Source organism: Apostichopus japonicus, chromosome 10 (genome assembly GCF_037975245.1).
Source record: "Apostichopus japonicus isolate 1M-3 chromosome 10, ASM3797524v1, whole genome shotgun sequence".
NCBI lineage: Eukaryota > Metazoa > Echinodermata > Holothuroidea > Aspidochirotida > Stichopodidae > Apostichopus > Apostichopus japonicus.
The window spans coordinates 1577750-1593394 of NC_092570.1; the positions used below are offsets into that span (position 1 = coordinate 1577750).

A 15645-nucleotide genomic window follows, 5' to 3' on the forward strand; every position below is an offset into this window, starting at 1 on the left:
TTAAAATGACAAGAACTGGAAACTGTTGAATTGTATAATTATCCAAGCATGGTTTGAAATCCTTTACTAAAAAAACCTTTCAAAATGTACAACTAAAAGAAAAGTCCTGTCAATTGGTGATATCACCATACGAATGTAAATTTCGATGTAAAATTGCAACATGCAGTACTCTTAACGCTATATCAAGTTCAGTCCATTAGAAGATGCTTTCTCAAAGCGATATATATATATATATATACATATATATATATATATATATATATATTTATATATATTAAACGTTGAGGGACTGTTGTTACGATCCTAGAAGGATTTTCTTCATAACGTCACGTTCTGTGACTATGTTTACATAGGCTTTTTGCAGTAGATAAGCGTTTTTGTTAACATATTTTCTCCCTTTAATTACATGTTGAAAATAGCTGTACAAATAGTCTTTATGTACGTTTTCAGCCCGTCTTTTCCCCGTATACTGTCTGTAAACACTACATATCAATACTACACTGTATGCATGCATGACTTTTGACTATTTCACACTTTTCCCGAACTATGATATTTTACAAGATTTATAGCAGCGGATGCAGTAAGATATACATTTAACAGTTAGTATTTTGAATGTATACTAGATTTAATCATATCGACCTTAATAATTTTGACATTTCAACATATTTAACAATTTTAATAGAGATAGCAGTTACCTGTAGTATACGGCCACCAACGTGACTTAGGTATTTCTTAGAAAGCCAAGAAAAAAGAGGAAGGAAATTCCATTTATGAGATGTAACAGAAAAGATTTCCAAAAAAAGGAGGGGTTTCTAAGATGCTAATTGTGTTCATGAGATATTTCTAGAATATTTAAAGGGGGAGAGAATCTCACAAGTGTGAAGAGGAAGAGCAAGAGAAGCATTAAACTCTCATTCAAGCTATAGGAATTTTATGAATAGAATTTACATCAAATTCATAATAATATTTGAATTATAATGAACCTATCAACAATGTTCTATCATTAAATCTTGACCGGTTCATTCACCTTTTACCCTGAAGTAGTTGCAGTCGATTTTATAACCTGCTTTAAAAATCAGAGTGATCATATCACTGGTGATGTAATCTACTCTCTAAATAATTCAGACATACATATAATGAGTTGAAATGAATTGAGCCAATTTACAATCCGGTACAATCCGGAAGATAAATTTAACAATATCATTTATTCTGCGAGTCACAGTCTTTTCTTTTTTCTAAGATTATTATGATTAATATTGCACACTGTTTAACACACTACCTTTAAATTTGGCATTAGTTTCTAACGATTCGCATCAAGAATCATCCCATCAACTGAATTGATACTTGTACTTTAAATTGCGAAGGTGTTAGTAATCTACGAGGCCGCTTTTTGATGTAACAAATCAACTTTTATGCGGTTACCTTTCATATTAGGTTAACACCATCAATTAAGACCTTCACGCAACATGATTACAACCCAAAACAAAAAGAGGGGGGAAAAGGGAAAGATATATTTTGATGATGCCTGAGAGTGGCAATTCAATCTCTGTTGTGGGATTTTTGCCGCCACGATTTATAAGAATATAATTCAAATGTGTCTAGTCACGTGGTTTTGAGCGTAATGTTTTGAATTTAGAGATGGTAACCATTGCTTCATAATTAGAGGAACAGTTGTTTGGTGTAATGGTTTATATTTTAGCCAGAGAAAGAGCGAGAGACAAAGAGGAACAGACAGACACAATATTTTGATTTTTGGCGTCCTAAAATTTGATAAGAAAAATAAAATAAATACGTATACGGTACATAACATATCTTTTTGACGTCTAATTTTTTTCATAATGAAAATGCGCTTCAATTGGGTTGTACCGTGCGATATAAAATATCGCTCTTTTTTTCATTTAAACAATCAAGCAACCACGTGACATCGCAGGCCCCCTCTCGGTGAGACTAGTTATATGCTAGTCTTTCGGAAATCACAATTCGACAATAAAAATGAAAAAAAAAGACTTAAGTCTTAATTAAAACGTCAGGTACGTTTCACATAAAAGCTAATAGCATGTTACTTGCAATGAATGCATTTTTTTTAATAAATAATTTATATAGCAGTGTTATAACATGAATAAAGACTATGCTTTAACGCTTCTCCAACTTTATACCCGCTTTTTCCAAACCAAATTACCACAATAAAAACCGCTAGAATTTTCATAAATATTCTATCCATTCTTGAATAGAATAGAATAAAATAAAATAAGTGTGTTTACTCTTTGGAACGTCAAGAAATTCTTTAACACTATATGTTACCATCGAATTGTACATATGTAATAATGTGGGCTGATATATGTTGTTTTTGATCACGTGATTTCGCCATTTACCAAGCAACTGATTGAGTGAAAACCCCACAACAATACACAATGGACACTATACATTTTTGCATTCAAGTTCCATTAAAACCATCTTATTAATTATATTTCCGCTATATGAAACCAGAAAACAAAGGCATTATAACTTAAAATGGAGAGATTCATTTTCATATTTTCAAATCTTAAATCTTCTCCGAAATTGTGAATCATTTGCTTAAGAATAATGAAGGGAGAAAGAAAGAAAAGAAAAATAGGAACTTGTCAGATATTTACAGCTAAATCGTTAAAAGTGAACTTTCTCTTATCACTTAGGGGCATTTGATTTCTCACGTAGTCTCCAAAATGATTGAAACTAATCGATAAATGTTAATACAGGACGGCCTTGAAAATAAAAAACACTGCTTAGATAAAACAATACCAGGGATGTTATAGAGACGATGCCTGAACAAAACAACAAAATCTTTCTTATCATATATAATTGACCTTCAAAAACAAATTGTCAAAGTGGAAAAGTTAATTGAGTTAACTCTTCCTTATTCATTCTTTCTCAAAGAATACCCAGCTTTTTTTTCTTTATATATATAAATTCCTACTCTGCTAGCGCCACACAAATCTACAAATCTTGTGTTTTAATGTTTGTCGTTTCACTGTTGTTGTTTTTTTCTTTGTTTTAACGAATGATTAAATGTATATAGCCGCTATACGCTATATCACGTTACAAACAAACGTACATGTTTGCGTGGCACGTTTGGATTCGGCGAATCAGTCAGGCAGTAAAGCAATAAATGGCATACACGTGAGTTCATGACCTTTTGGAAATGTGGCCGCCAGAAATCCACAAATGTTTGGCCTCAAATTAAAAAGGAATAGAAAGCGATCAGTTGAAGACGGATCAATATTTTCTATATATAAATGTAAGGACAGAACTGTGATAAATCGATTATCGCGGAAAAGGTATCTGCAACATTGGATCCAATATCTAACACTTAAGAACTTAGATTATTCCGCTGGCTCCAAAAAACTAAACAAAACAAAAAATAATATATATATATATATATATATATTTATATATTGCAAAAAAAGAGGGAACAGGCAAAATAAACGAAAATAGACCAAAAGGCAGTACTTCTTTGCATTCGCTCATAATAGGCTAAACAGAAGTACATAACATTTGCTTGGTTATGTATGGGAATTCAACTAACTCTGTCCCAGAATGAAGGATGCAGTAATGGTTTATTCCATTAATTGCTGAGGGCGTCAACTTACTTCAGGTTTGATGTCCTCGTCATCGTACACTGTTAATCAGTAACACATTTTCTATGTAGTTTATATCACATCTTCTTGAAGATAAATAATACGAAGGAGATGCTTTGGAGAAAAAAAAACAGATGCTTCGTGAAAGAACCCTTACAAAATGACTTTTTTTTTTTCTCACAACCCTACCATTGTCAAATATGGGTTGATTCCGTCGCTCACAAGGACATAAAGAATCTCGAGAAGTTTAACCTCTTTTATTTAATGGAATAACCCTAAACCAGGTTGACTTTTATCCTCTGCAGAAATAAAAACAGGGACCTAGAAAATTGAAAGAAGGTTGCATTTGATGCATTTTTAAAGAACGAGGGAACTTTTGCTATAATTGGTCATTTGTTTAAAGTTTCAATTATTTCCTATTTCACTTTCTGTGAAACAGATTTATAAATAATTGATTATAATGACAAGAAAATGGTTCCATCTTAATATCAGAGACCCCGAACAAAACTAAAACACATAAAAAAAAGGGGGGTTTGATAATTACTTTGCGAACGACTTGTACATTTCATTGTCCTATTTGTCCTTGTTTTGGGAGAAGAAATATCATAAATCCGACTAATGGGATCACCTTTGAGGCTTTTCAATCTTTTAACGAGACCCTTTCAGAAGGATGTGACCTAGATATCATATGGGCATGAGTTTATTAATAACACAATGAATATTATCTCAGTTTTGCGGGGTAGTTTGACTCATAAGCTTGCCTTCTGCTTATGTTTGTTTTAAATAAACTGCGGAATAATCACTATTTTACGGAACCGTTTTGACACGATCCTGATGATAAAATATTTAAGTATTCATGTATTGCTTGCTTTTAAATATCACTAAACTCCAGACTTTCACAAGTTTAAGCAGCAAAAGTATGTTATTTTTTGAATATTTAGTCATTAATTAGTGGGACGCCTGTTCACACGACAATCACACAAAATAGACAAGCTGCATATAATTCCTAAACAAATTTGGAAAAGACGTTAACAACGTTTCTATTTCATTTAATTAAACGTTTATAGGAACAATATGAGAATATAGATTTCTGTATCCTTTCTTAAGCATATGACAAAACTCTATCGCATACCGAAACCCCAGCTCCCTTCGCCACCCAAAAAATTAAGAATAAAGTACATAAATTATATATATATATATATATATATTTAAACATCAACATTTTGCACTAACTGAGAGGAGAATCTTCCAAGTTAAGACTCAAGGAAACCACGGCCAACGTAAATCTTTTATTTATTTGATGAACAAATTCAAATTGTGTAAGCTATTTGACTAGGGATCTTATTGTCTTCCAATCCTCTATTTTCTCATTTTTGAAATGGGAAGATCGAGACCCAATTAATGGATGTAATTCCTTTGAGTTCATCTTGATTTCTTGAAACTGAGTGAAACTGATTTTTTTTTTTTGTGTCTCTTCATTTTTTTTTCGTTCTTTTCGTAATAAGTATTGAAAGAGAGAAAAAAAACCCGTTTCTTTAAACAGTGAAAGAATGCGTTATCAAACGAAGGCCACTTTATTCCTTTGGGAAGAGATGTATCGATGTATTTCTACCACGGAGAATATTACTGATGCATGAGATTTAGCTCTTTCCTGAATGTTAAAGAGATGCTTTGCCTATAGGCTATAGGTATATTATATATATATCATATATATATATATATATATATAATTAGAGAAAACCAGAGAAATAAGATATGACTCATAATTGACAAATATGGAGTACGTTTTAGAAAATATATTGGAATTTTCGGTCCCCCTCGGACCTTCGTCAGCAATACTTGGCAGTCGAATGAGAAGTACAAAATGTGACACAATGAAAGTATGACGCTAGATAAGTGTAAGTTGCAATGATGGAATTAAAACCAAATATGGAATTAAAAACAAATATATAAATATATATAATTATATGCATATACATAAACATATACATGCATAGTTTATAAGTTTTGTAACTACGTAACCTCCGTCATTTAGATATATATCACACGGAATGACTTTCCTTTGTTTTTTTCATTAATGAATCTGAAGTTTTAGAACTGAATTACTTTATATCTTTTGTCTTCAATTCATTCGTTAATACGTTAACAACTTTGGTTCTAATTTTCAACATTTTGATGAATTATCTTTAATACCATTTTGGTAGTTTTATAATCATGAAAGTCGCATTATTCAATAGGTTCATAAACTACCGTATAGTTTCTGAAAAATATCACATATTCTGTCAACACTTGAAAAAAACCTCTATAGAAGTATATGTGGCGACTAATATTTATAGAGACTTCGCCTTCTCTGTTAAGAGAGAAACATTTGTTCTTATCAACACCGTAGAGGAACATTTAAACAAATAATGTTAGATATAAAGATATTTCTACTTGATTACCAACTCATATCCGAATAACATTTTTATTTATACTATTGTATAACGTTTCTTGGCAATGTATTCTATCACGTGACCTTCGAATATTTAGGATGTAAAGTAATCTTACAGTTGACTTACGAACATTAGAGATATATACACCATGCCTATTGAATCATTTATAAAATAATTCTCTCGGGTTGTTTTCTTCTTTTAGTAAGATCATATTCGGTCACCAACTCTTGGTGAAGCATAAAAATTAATTAAAAAAACACAAAATACATAGTATTTTGAACCGTCGAAATTTGACGTCACCTCATAAAAGTGTGTTGGGTTGACATTAACATAAAGAAGAAGAAGATATAGACGTTTTTTCCCCTTGATTTGGTAAACTAAAAATCATTCGTTTTGATCAGAAAATAAGAGCCTCTTTAATAAAATCAAGTACAAGTAAATTGGAGAAACTTGATCTATCGTTAAGTACAAAGAAGAAGATAATCGCCAAGAAAAAACTGCCAGGATTTGCTTTGCCATAAATACAGGAAGTTTTTTGGTCTCAAGGGTCACTCACATGATATCGGAAATCTTATATTTAGCGATAATGGACCTCCGGGGATTAACTTAATCATGGGTAATACAGTAACGATTGTTTTAAAAGACTAAAATGAAAAGCGATAGTGTTGCAAAGTTAGAGTAAAATTTCCTTCTTTATCTCTTCTTTTAAGGTTAAGAGAGATAAGATAATATAGCGTAGTCAAAGCCGCAAGGTCTTCCATAATATCAACAATTAATCACATTAAAGAGGATCCCAAAAAGACAATGGAAGAATATGTTATTCTGGATCCTCTTTCTGGACATCCTGATTCGTTCTTTTGTATCTTTCTTCTTCTTGTTTTTTCGTTTCTTAATTTTATTCCTTTTTCATAAAGCAAGTATATAAACTGGTTTTGAAATCTTTCTTTCGCACTATTTTTTGAGACTATCCATTTTTTCTTATTCTTTAAATTGTTCAATGCTGTTAGACACTTTGTGCAGAACGAACAGAAATTTCCCAAAAGAGTTAACACAGATCAAGCGAGATGCGAGAGACTTATATCTAACAGTTTAAATGCACGTATGAAGTAGTATCATTGCACCAACTAGAATATGACTTGCGCCATTGTAAACAGCATTTATAGGATTCCGTATAAATGTCTTACGTAGTGATCACAAAGATATCACCTTTAAAGTCCTAACAGGGAAGCACAACAAATGATAAAACTACGATTTGCATTTTGCCTTAAAATTTAATTGCCTCACGAACAAGCCTCTGATGTTACATACTACAAGAGATATCACGTTTAAATAAATACTGCAGGCCTACTTAACGCTACGATTGCAATTTAGTTTCTGTTTCTGTTATCATTTTATAGGCTACCATACAATGATGTCATATAACCACCAGGGATATCACCTTTAACCAATATTCGTAATTAGTTCTCATCAAAAAAAGAGAGCCACGATTTGATTTTTACGCTAATTTTGTTTTAGTATATTCTTATTGAAATTCTTTTTCATTAATTTGTATTTATTACTTATATATGAGATAAAAACCTCATTTCGTACAAATTCGTTTTTCAATTAATGAACAAAAATCTTGTTTACCCAAGGTCTACAGTCTTTAACGTTAACGTTTTTTCGTCTTTGTAATTAAGGAAAGGCTTGTTTATTATACGGACGTGTCTTCCTTTCATCTCGATTAAATTTACACTTTCCTTCAACAGTTAAGTTCCATCAATAAAATAAATGACCTTATAAGTTATCCATTAGAGGACAGATTTGTTGTCTTCAACTGCAATTTTCTGGCAAGAAGAAATGATGGTAAATAAAACCCATCTTTATACACACAATCTTACAATAACAAACAGCTAAACCCGTTTGCCTTCTTCAGCTTCTAGGTACATAATGAAAAGATATTTAGGTACTAAATACTCTATGGTATATGTTGTCTATTGTTTAAGACCCTTTTGTCAATATGTTTAATATGGTATATATATATATATATATATATATATATATATATATATATATATATATATATATATATATATATATATATATATATATATATATATATATATATATATATATATATATATATATATATATATATATATATAAATGTGGATTCGTCATTTTATTCCTATTAATACGATGAACCTTCTCACGAAGATGAATATCTTTTTGAAATCAGTCCTACTTGGACATTTCAAACTAATACATTTAACGTAATAAATGTATTTCCCTTGCTGAGAATCATATAAAACATATTTAATAGAGTAATAATTTGGATTAATATCTTTCCATATTCAATTCAAATACTGACTTCCTTATGAAATTACAGTCTTCAGAGGGAAGTTATATTAATAAACTGGTTTATTTTACCTTCCTGGAGTGATGAGGGACGGGGGTTGTTGCTATATTTGGTTTCGTTTCTGCGCTGACGCTCTAACAACCTTACGATTTCGTGTTACAAATTTTAACGGTATCGTAAAAAGTTTTACTTTGTTTTTAATCAGATCAAATCTGTCCGTTGATAACCAATTTAAAATATTTAATCGTTTCATTCATTGTTCTCTCGAGGCGAAGAGAAGAACTTAAAATGTCTTCATAAAGTTGAGATGAAACCAACAGGATATATAAGCAAATCGAAAGTTTCAAAGATATTCATTCAATTTGAAGATTTGAACAACTTCCATTCTTTAAAACAGTTGCTTCAAAAGTTATCTCTCCAAGGATATCTCGGGGAAAAAATTCTACCGGGGATGAAAATGTTTTCGAAATTGAGGGAAAGTTGAAGGTTATTGAACTAGAGAGTAACAGAAGATGGGAAGAATAGGCAGGCGATGTCAAAACAAGGATAAGAGGGGCGGAAAGGAATCTTGAATTTTGAATTTCGGGTCATATGCATCTTGTGGACGGACAGAAAAAAACATCAAAGAATCAACGAGGATTACATAAGTGTTCAACAACTGGAACAAATTGAAAAAAAAACCCATTAAATTAAGATTACGTAGTAACATGTCACTGTGATGTATAAAAAAAAGGCATTTTGTTAAAAACATAAATCTGCAGAGAAAAAGATTGAATGAAATAAGTAATGTTGTGTGATATAATATAGGGATAATATAGCATGGATTCAACTCGGCCAATCTTAAGCAGAACGCACCCTACAAGCTCTGACGTCAGAAGCTGTGACAAATTGTGAACTATAAAATAAAAACCCAGCAAATCTGTAAATAATTAACACATAGAACACAAAGATTGTCACAAAATTATCAAATAACTTGCATGCCAAGAAGTTATTCCAAAATTACCAAAATCATCATGCTTATAGATCTTTCATACTTTATGAACATTTAAGCATGTCTAGTATATCTGTGTTACTATTTAGATCCATGAAGTATTATTGTTATACACTATTCGTTGATTCTCTATGCAATTTTCTATACCTTTATGGAATATTGATGAGCTTCTTGGTAACTCTATAACCATGCATGGAAACATGGGATTTATGTTCTGCTATCTCATTCACACCAATATACTTGGTTTGACACGTTAGCACGACAATATTTCAGAAAGCAGAAATGACCTCACTCGTTATTTGATTGAACAATCCTACGCTTTAATATTGTACATATATATTGTTCACTTTGTCGAAAAGTGAATTCGCTTTTCTTTTTTTTCTTGGAAAATTTCTTTTCATGCAAATAATTCTTGCCAATATAGCTCAAAGTGTATACTATAGATTACAAACAATATTCAACTTCAAAGATAAATTGGCATGCCACCACCGTTTGATAATAGTAAATTTCATACCATGAATCTGTCAATCGGCCAGGACATCCCAAGAGAATAATGTTATCACTCGTTTTTAATTAAGTATGATATTAATTGATATCCCCCAGTATGTAAAACTATCAATATTTTTTTAAATATTTTGTTTGCGTATACAATGTTTGTATACACCAATTGAGAACAAACTTATAGTTTCTTTATCTTTTAAACAATATATTTAAAATTAAGTTTTTATTTTCACTACTAGTAAATATTGCTACCCTTCTGTCACCTTGTAGATGAGATAGTAATAGGAATATATATAGCATGTGGTCTTGGAATGAGAGGAAAGTTCGAAAGCAGAGGTTATTGCCCGTCAATTGTTAGTAGTATTATTATTATTATTGACTTCTTCTTCTTCTCCTTGTCTTGAAGCCAATGCAAGGTTGTGTCATGTTCGAGCCCTTTGCGGTGAAATCTTAGACGTATTAAGACTGAGATTGGATAATTCTGTCATTCAATTTTTTGAATAAAATCACGCACTTTTGGAAGGAAGATCTCCACCTTAGCTGCAATCCTAGTAGGATTTTTGTATCCATGACATCACCCCTCGTTCAAGGTCTATAGCATTAAAACCCTTCTTAGCAAGTGGTAGAACCCAACGGAGAAACCCTGGTCAGATATTTACTTTATGGCACGCGCGAAATATCGAGAGGAGACGTTTTATGCCTTTACAGGGAGGGACACATGGGTAAGATGCCATTGAATTGAGAGCTGAATTTTGACCAGAGAAGATCATTTTTCATTTTTTGTGTTAAGTCGTCCTCAATATTTCGTGCAAAGACGTTTGCTTACGTCATACATTTCCCCGGCCGCCAAGAGGAGACAACAGGTTCTTTTCTATCTATCTCTCTTTCTTTTTTTTTTCTTCTTTTTTGTGATTTTTCTTTTGGTCAAAAGTACGACCGTTTCCTTATAGAATATTATAGATATGATAGAATCTTCCTTCATTATCAATTGCAGAAGGAAATTTGAAAAAATTTAACTTAAGGAATCATACACTAAGAGTAAAACGAATAACTCATGAAACTCATGAAACTACAATAACCAACAAATCAGAAAACAAACAAATACAAACATTCAAACGTTGGGTTACTTCATAGCGATCGCATACAGCCTTAATTCTAAAATCTTAATTCCGAGACGCGAGAATTTACTTTTTGAGAGTGTCCATATTTGATGGTAGCGAAATTACTCCTATGATGATATGAAGTCATACAAATTTAGCTGTAATACATAGATGCAATACCGAGCAGAGTTTTAAAGCTAAAGTTGCATGGAATCACTTCTTGATAATATCGAATTTCACTCATAGAAGTTATCTCTATCTTACTCTCAAAAATAGAGTTCTTACTCTCTCGAACTTCAGATTGCCCCAATTCATATTTTTCTTAACTTTCGCGCAATCGCGCTATCTATTGTATACATTAACTATATGGATACTCCCCTCACAGATAACATGAAGGATTTTTGTTTTTCTTTCTTGCGGTTTTTCTTCTTTCCAACAAGATGAATTCTAAAGATAACAATTGATTCAACTAAAGATTGTCACCGACAAATACCTAATCAATGACGTAATAAACAAACGTTTCTCTTTTTTATTTCGTCTTTGAGTAGTGTTTGTATCAAATCCATCTGCCGCTTTTGAAATGGCATTTCTTGATTGAAACTACCAAGATTTCAAGCACGTGTGGCAGCAGCAAATTGACCGAAGCTACGAAAGATTTATAAATTTAATACTGTCATTATGTCATTCAGCACAAGAGAAGCGTTAATCAGGTCCTTGTCATAATTAAAGCACACAATCAATTCCAGAAAGAGACACATCGTGTGTCGCGCGTGAATCGATCAGTTAGTCTCTTATATAGCGAATGAGGCGTCTATTTAAGTTATAATGTTCGCGCATTTTTTTTTACATCAAACAAGAAAAGGAAATAAAAAAAAAAAGAGAGAAAAGTTTGTCACGAATTTTGTTCCTTATATTTGATATTCAGTGACGTCATTTTGAAGTGTAAAATTGATCGAAATACTTACAAAGTGTTATCCCATTACTCTGTGTACACAAACCAATTCAGTCAAGGCGTTGTTGTCTGCGTGAAATGCGATAGGGGAACGATAGCGCGCAACTCGAGAATGACATGCAAGTCTTCTAGAAGACTCTTAAATCAAGCTCTCTTGGAAAATCAATTATAAGGTAACAGATATATGTGGTAGGCTGATTGGCCTATACCCGATATACCCAGAGTGAGAAAGTAGTGACGTTAGAGGAGTTCAGGGTAAAGAGATAAAGAGATAGTAACGTAATTTGAAGATCTTCGTCAACGATTGAAAAGTGTGAATTTTTTATATTTCTGATATAACAGAATTAAGAATCAATACTTGCAACTTGAAGCGATTTGTAAATATAAAATGTATTTATTTATTATCTTTCTTTGTAAATATTTTTTTTTAGTATTATTTCTGTATTAGTTTATTGTTTACGTATATCTCTTAGATGACAAATATCAAAGGTTACGTGATAAAACCGGATTGTTTTTCCTTTCTGTCATTGAATTATATCCACTTATTCACGTAATCGAGGCCATTCTGTACGAAGTTCGTATTTTCAGAGCTTTCCACATCGTAATCTTTCGAATCAAAGGGCACCTTCAAGTAAACACAAGTGCGGATTTGCCCACTCAAGACTTTTATCAAGTCTTATTAATTTTTAGTAATGATAATTAGCTAGTAAAAACAATTCCAAAGATAGACAAAAGACACAGCTATATTTGACGATCAAAATCTTTCCTCTCCTTTTTTATATTTTTTATTTGTATTTGGTAAGAATTTGTATGAAACATGTTTATCTTCTATATATATATATATATCATTCGTTTACACAGCTTCCCAAAGAAGAGGCAATTTTAAAGTGCCTTTCGTTAACTCTTGAGTTGCTTCGCCGTTTCTCGACTTGAGCACGTAAAATTATCCATCTTCTTCTTCTGACATATTAAACTTTTGTCATAGTTTAGGCGGGTCAGTCAATATAGCAATTTACACTTAATAAGAAGTGGGTAAGTACCCTTTTAGTAGTATTTTTATTCTCAAGGTCAAAATCCGTCATATTTAGCTATCATTTTTTGATGATAGCTATAAATTAATGGCTCGTCGGAATATTTCCGCTACAGTGACCTAAGCCTTCACATAGATCTCATAGTGTATATCTACACTTAAAGTAAATGCACTAGAGAAATGATTACTAATAATGCTTTTATGTATGCAAGTATGGTATCTATGGTTACACGAGGAATATTAATATGATTTATAAGAAATGAATGTGTAGCAAGTGGTATGAAAAATAAATAAAAAACACACCAGAAGAATTTGTCCATTTAGGACTCATCAGGCGAAGGCAGGACCTTTGTGTCACAGACCGAAGTCAGTATATATATATATATATATATATATGCTTGACCATATTAACAAAAGGGGCTTACATGCACAAAAGACAACTTATACAATAGAGCAATATACAATATATATCTATATATATACACACATGATGCATTAACATTATATCAATAATGTTGTGCATGCGCTCCAAATTCACGGTACACTGTGAATGTACATGTACGTGTACACCCCGTGCTTTCAGCAGAATGATCAACAACACAAAGATCTTGCGATTTGGGTTTCACATAAATTAATCTTACAATTGGAACCATTCTTTTATCTTGCGGGTTTCATTTTAAAACTATTGTTCTTTCTTCCCATGGCAACAATATAGTTGTACCACAAAAGGCATTAAGTTAGTTCCTCTGATGTCCAACATATCAACCACATCATGACAAAGAAAAATTGAAGGATTTCTTAGTTTGAGTGATCAGTTAATTGCGACTTGTTTTGAACAATACCTGGTAATTTTGGAAATTGTTAGAAATGTACGAGTTGGACCCCAAAAGCTGCTTCAATTATAAGAAATAGTTGTAAATGTCATATACATGAAGAGCTTAGCAAATATTAATAAGACAGACAGATAGAGAGAAATATTTCATTTAAAACGAAATTAATTAAGTGATTCATCGAGGTTAAAATTATGAAAGGTTTCTATGAGCATGTAACTCTGCCCCTTCAATTATTCTTGTTTTGTATCTCTGCATTTTTCGTTCATTCCTCTATTAATTTATTAAAAGATTCTTTGCAAAGTGACATTTACAAAAATCTTGACATTAATTGTTGGCATCTCTCAAGGGAAAATCCAGTTTCCATTTTTACCTCTTTCTTGTTGCAATTAATATAATTCTTTAATAGACTTTTACGAAAAATACCCGCTAGGGTGAACGTTCGGGAGGAGTTTTCCTGTTTCATGTAACTGAATAAGAGATGAAATAGGAACAAGGAAAAAAGAAAGACAGATGATATATCATTCAAAATTATTAAAATAATTAAAAATGTACAACTTTAGTCTCGGCATCAGAAACTTAAGTTATTGTGATATGTTCATTAAATATTAAAGGCAGAAAGTATTGGTGAGATGTAAAAATTGGGGCGAAATTGATTTATGCTACTACCAGCGGCATAATGGATTCTGTACAGGTCCTTCGCAAGTTAAGACTTTTAACTTTTTTTTTGCGTAAAGTTGGTTGTCAATTTCATAACGTTTTTATGAAAACATATACCGAATGCGCAATCGGTCTCTAGGCAGCTACGTCATCGGTCGGATCATTATGACGACAACAGTTTATGCGTCAATCCAGGACTGTTCCCATTAATTGGATAATTGTTTTCAGCATCAAGTTGGATACGAACCCTATTTGCCAAGTCAATAATCTGTTAGGGAAATTGTGTATAATTTTACCATATCAAATGTTAAGAATTATAATAAAGGATAAACAGCATCAACGTCGTATTTTGTCTACTAAAAGAATGAAAGTATAACTCTGTAACAAAAATCTGGCTTTCTATTGATTATTAAAATGCAATTAAAAACGTTTTTTCCCCTCTGCATGTCAATAAAGATAGAATAGATACAACACCTTGGGCTTTGACATAAACGATTAAATACCATGCTGGTAATTACTGGAAAGATTTTAATCCTGTAGATAAATAAATAAGTAAGGATAAATAAAGAAACGATAATATTCTTTACGGATTTAAAAAAAAAATGGCTACGTCATCGTCTGATCATATAAAATATAACACAACGCTGGAATAATAGTTGAGACAAAAATGATATGTTTTTCTTTGAAAATTTATCATTTTTTTGTGGTAGTTTCAGTGTCTTTGATTGATGACGTCATATATTGCTATATATATCGTCTAGTTTCAATTAAAATATAACTTCATAAATTTGATAATTTTTACATAATTTTTAAACCAGCAAAGAATACCGGGAGCGGATTCGGTAGCCTACAGGCTCAATTTACCTAAAATGTTGCTGTCACTAAAACTTTAGATGCAAATATCATTTTGGTCAAAAAGCTAGGTTAATTTTTACCCGACGTTTTCTTGTATGCACCACTACCGAGCTAAGTCGCCTCGGTCCTAGAAAATCCCGCATCCGCAATATGTATACTCCTCGTTGAAAATGGTCCCACTAAGGAAATTAATATGTGTAGCAGAACGCTTGAAATTCCACTAAAACAAATGGAAAAAGTTATCATTAACTCAACATTTACTGGTCATACCAACACTTTAACACACCTTAAATATAGGAGAATATAGTTTCATGACCAAAAGAAATCTAAATATCAAGGTAT

At 31.8% G+C, this 15645-nt stretch overlaps 1 protein-coding gene across 1 annotated transcript in view; it reads left to right on the plus strand.

Moving 5' to 3' along the window:
* LOC139974918 (uncharacterized) overlaps positions 1-15645 on the plus strand; it is a 45468-nt gene that overhangs the window by 21485 nt on the left and 8338 nt on the right. The window lies entirely within an intron of this gene.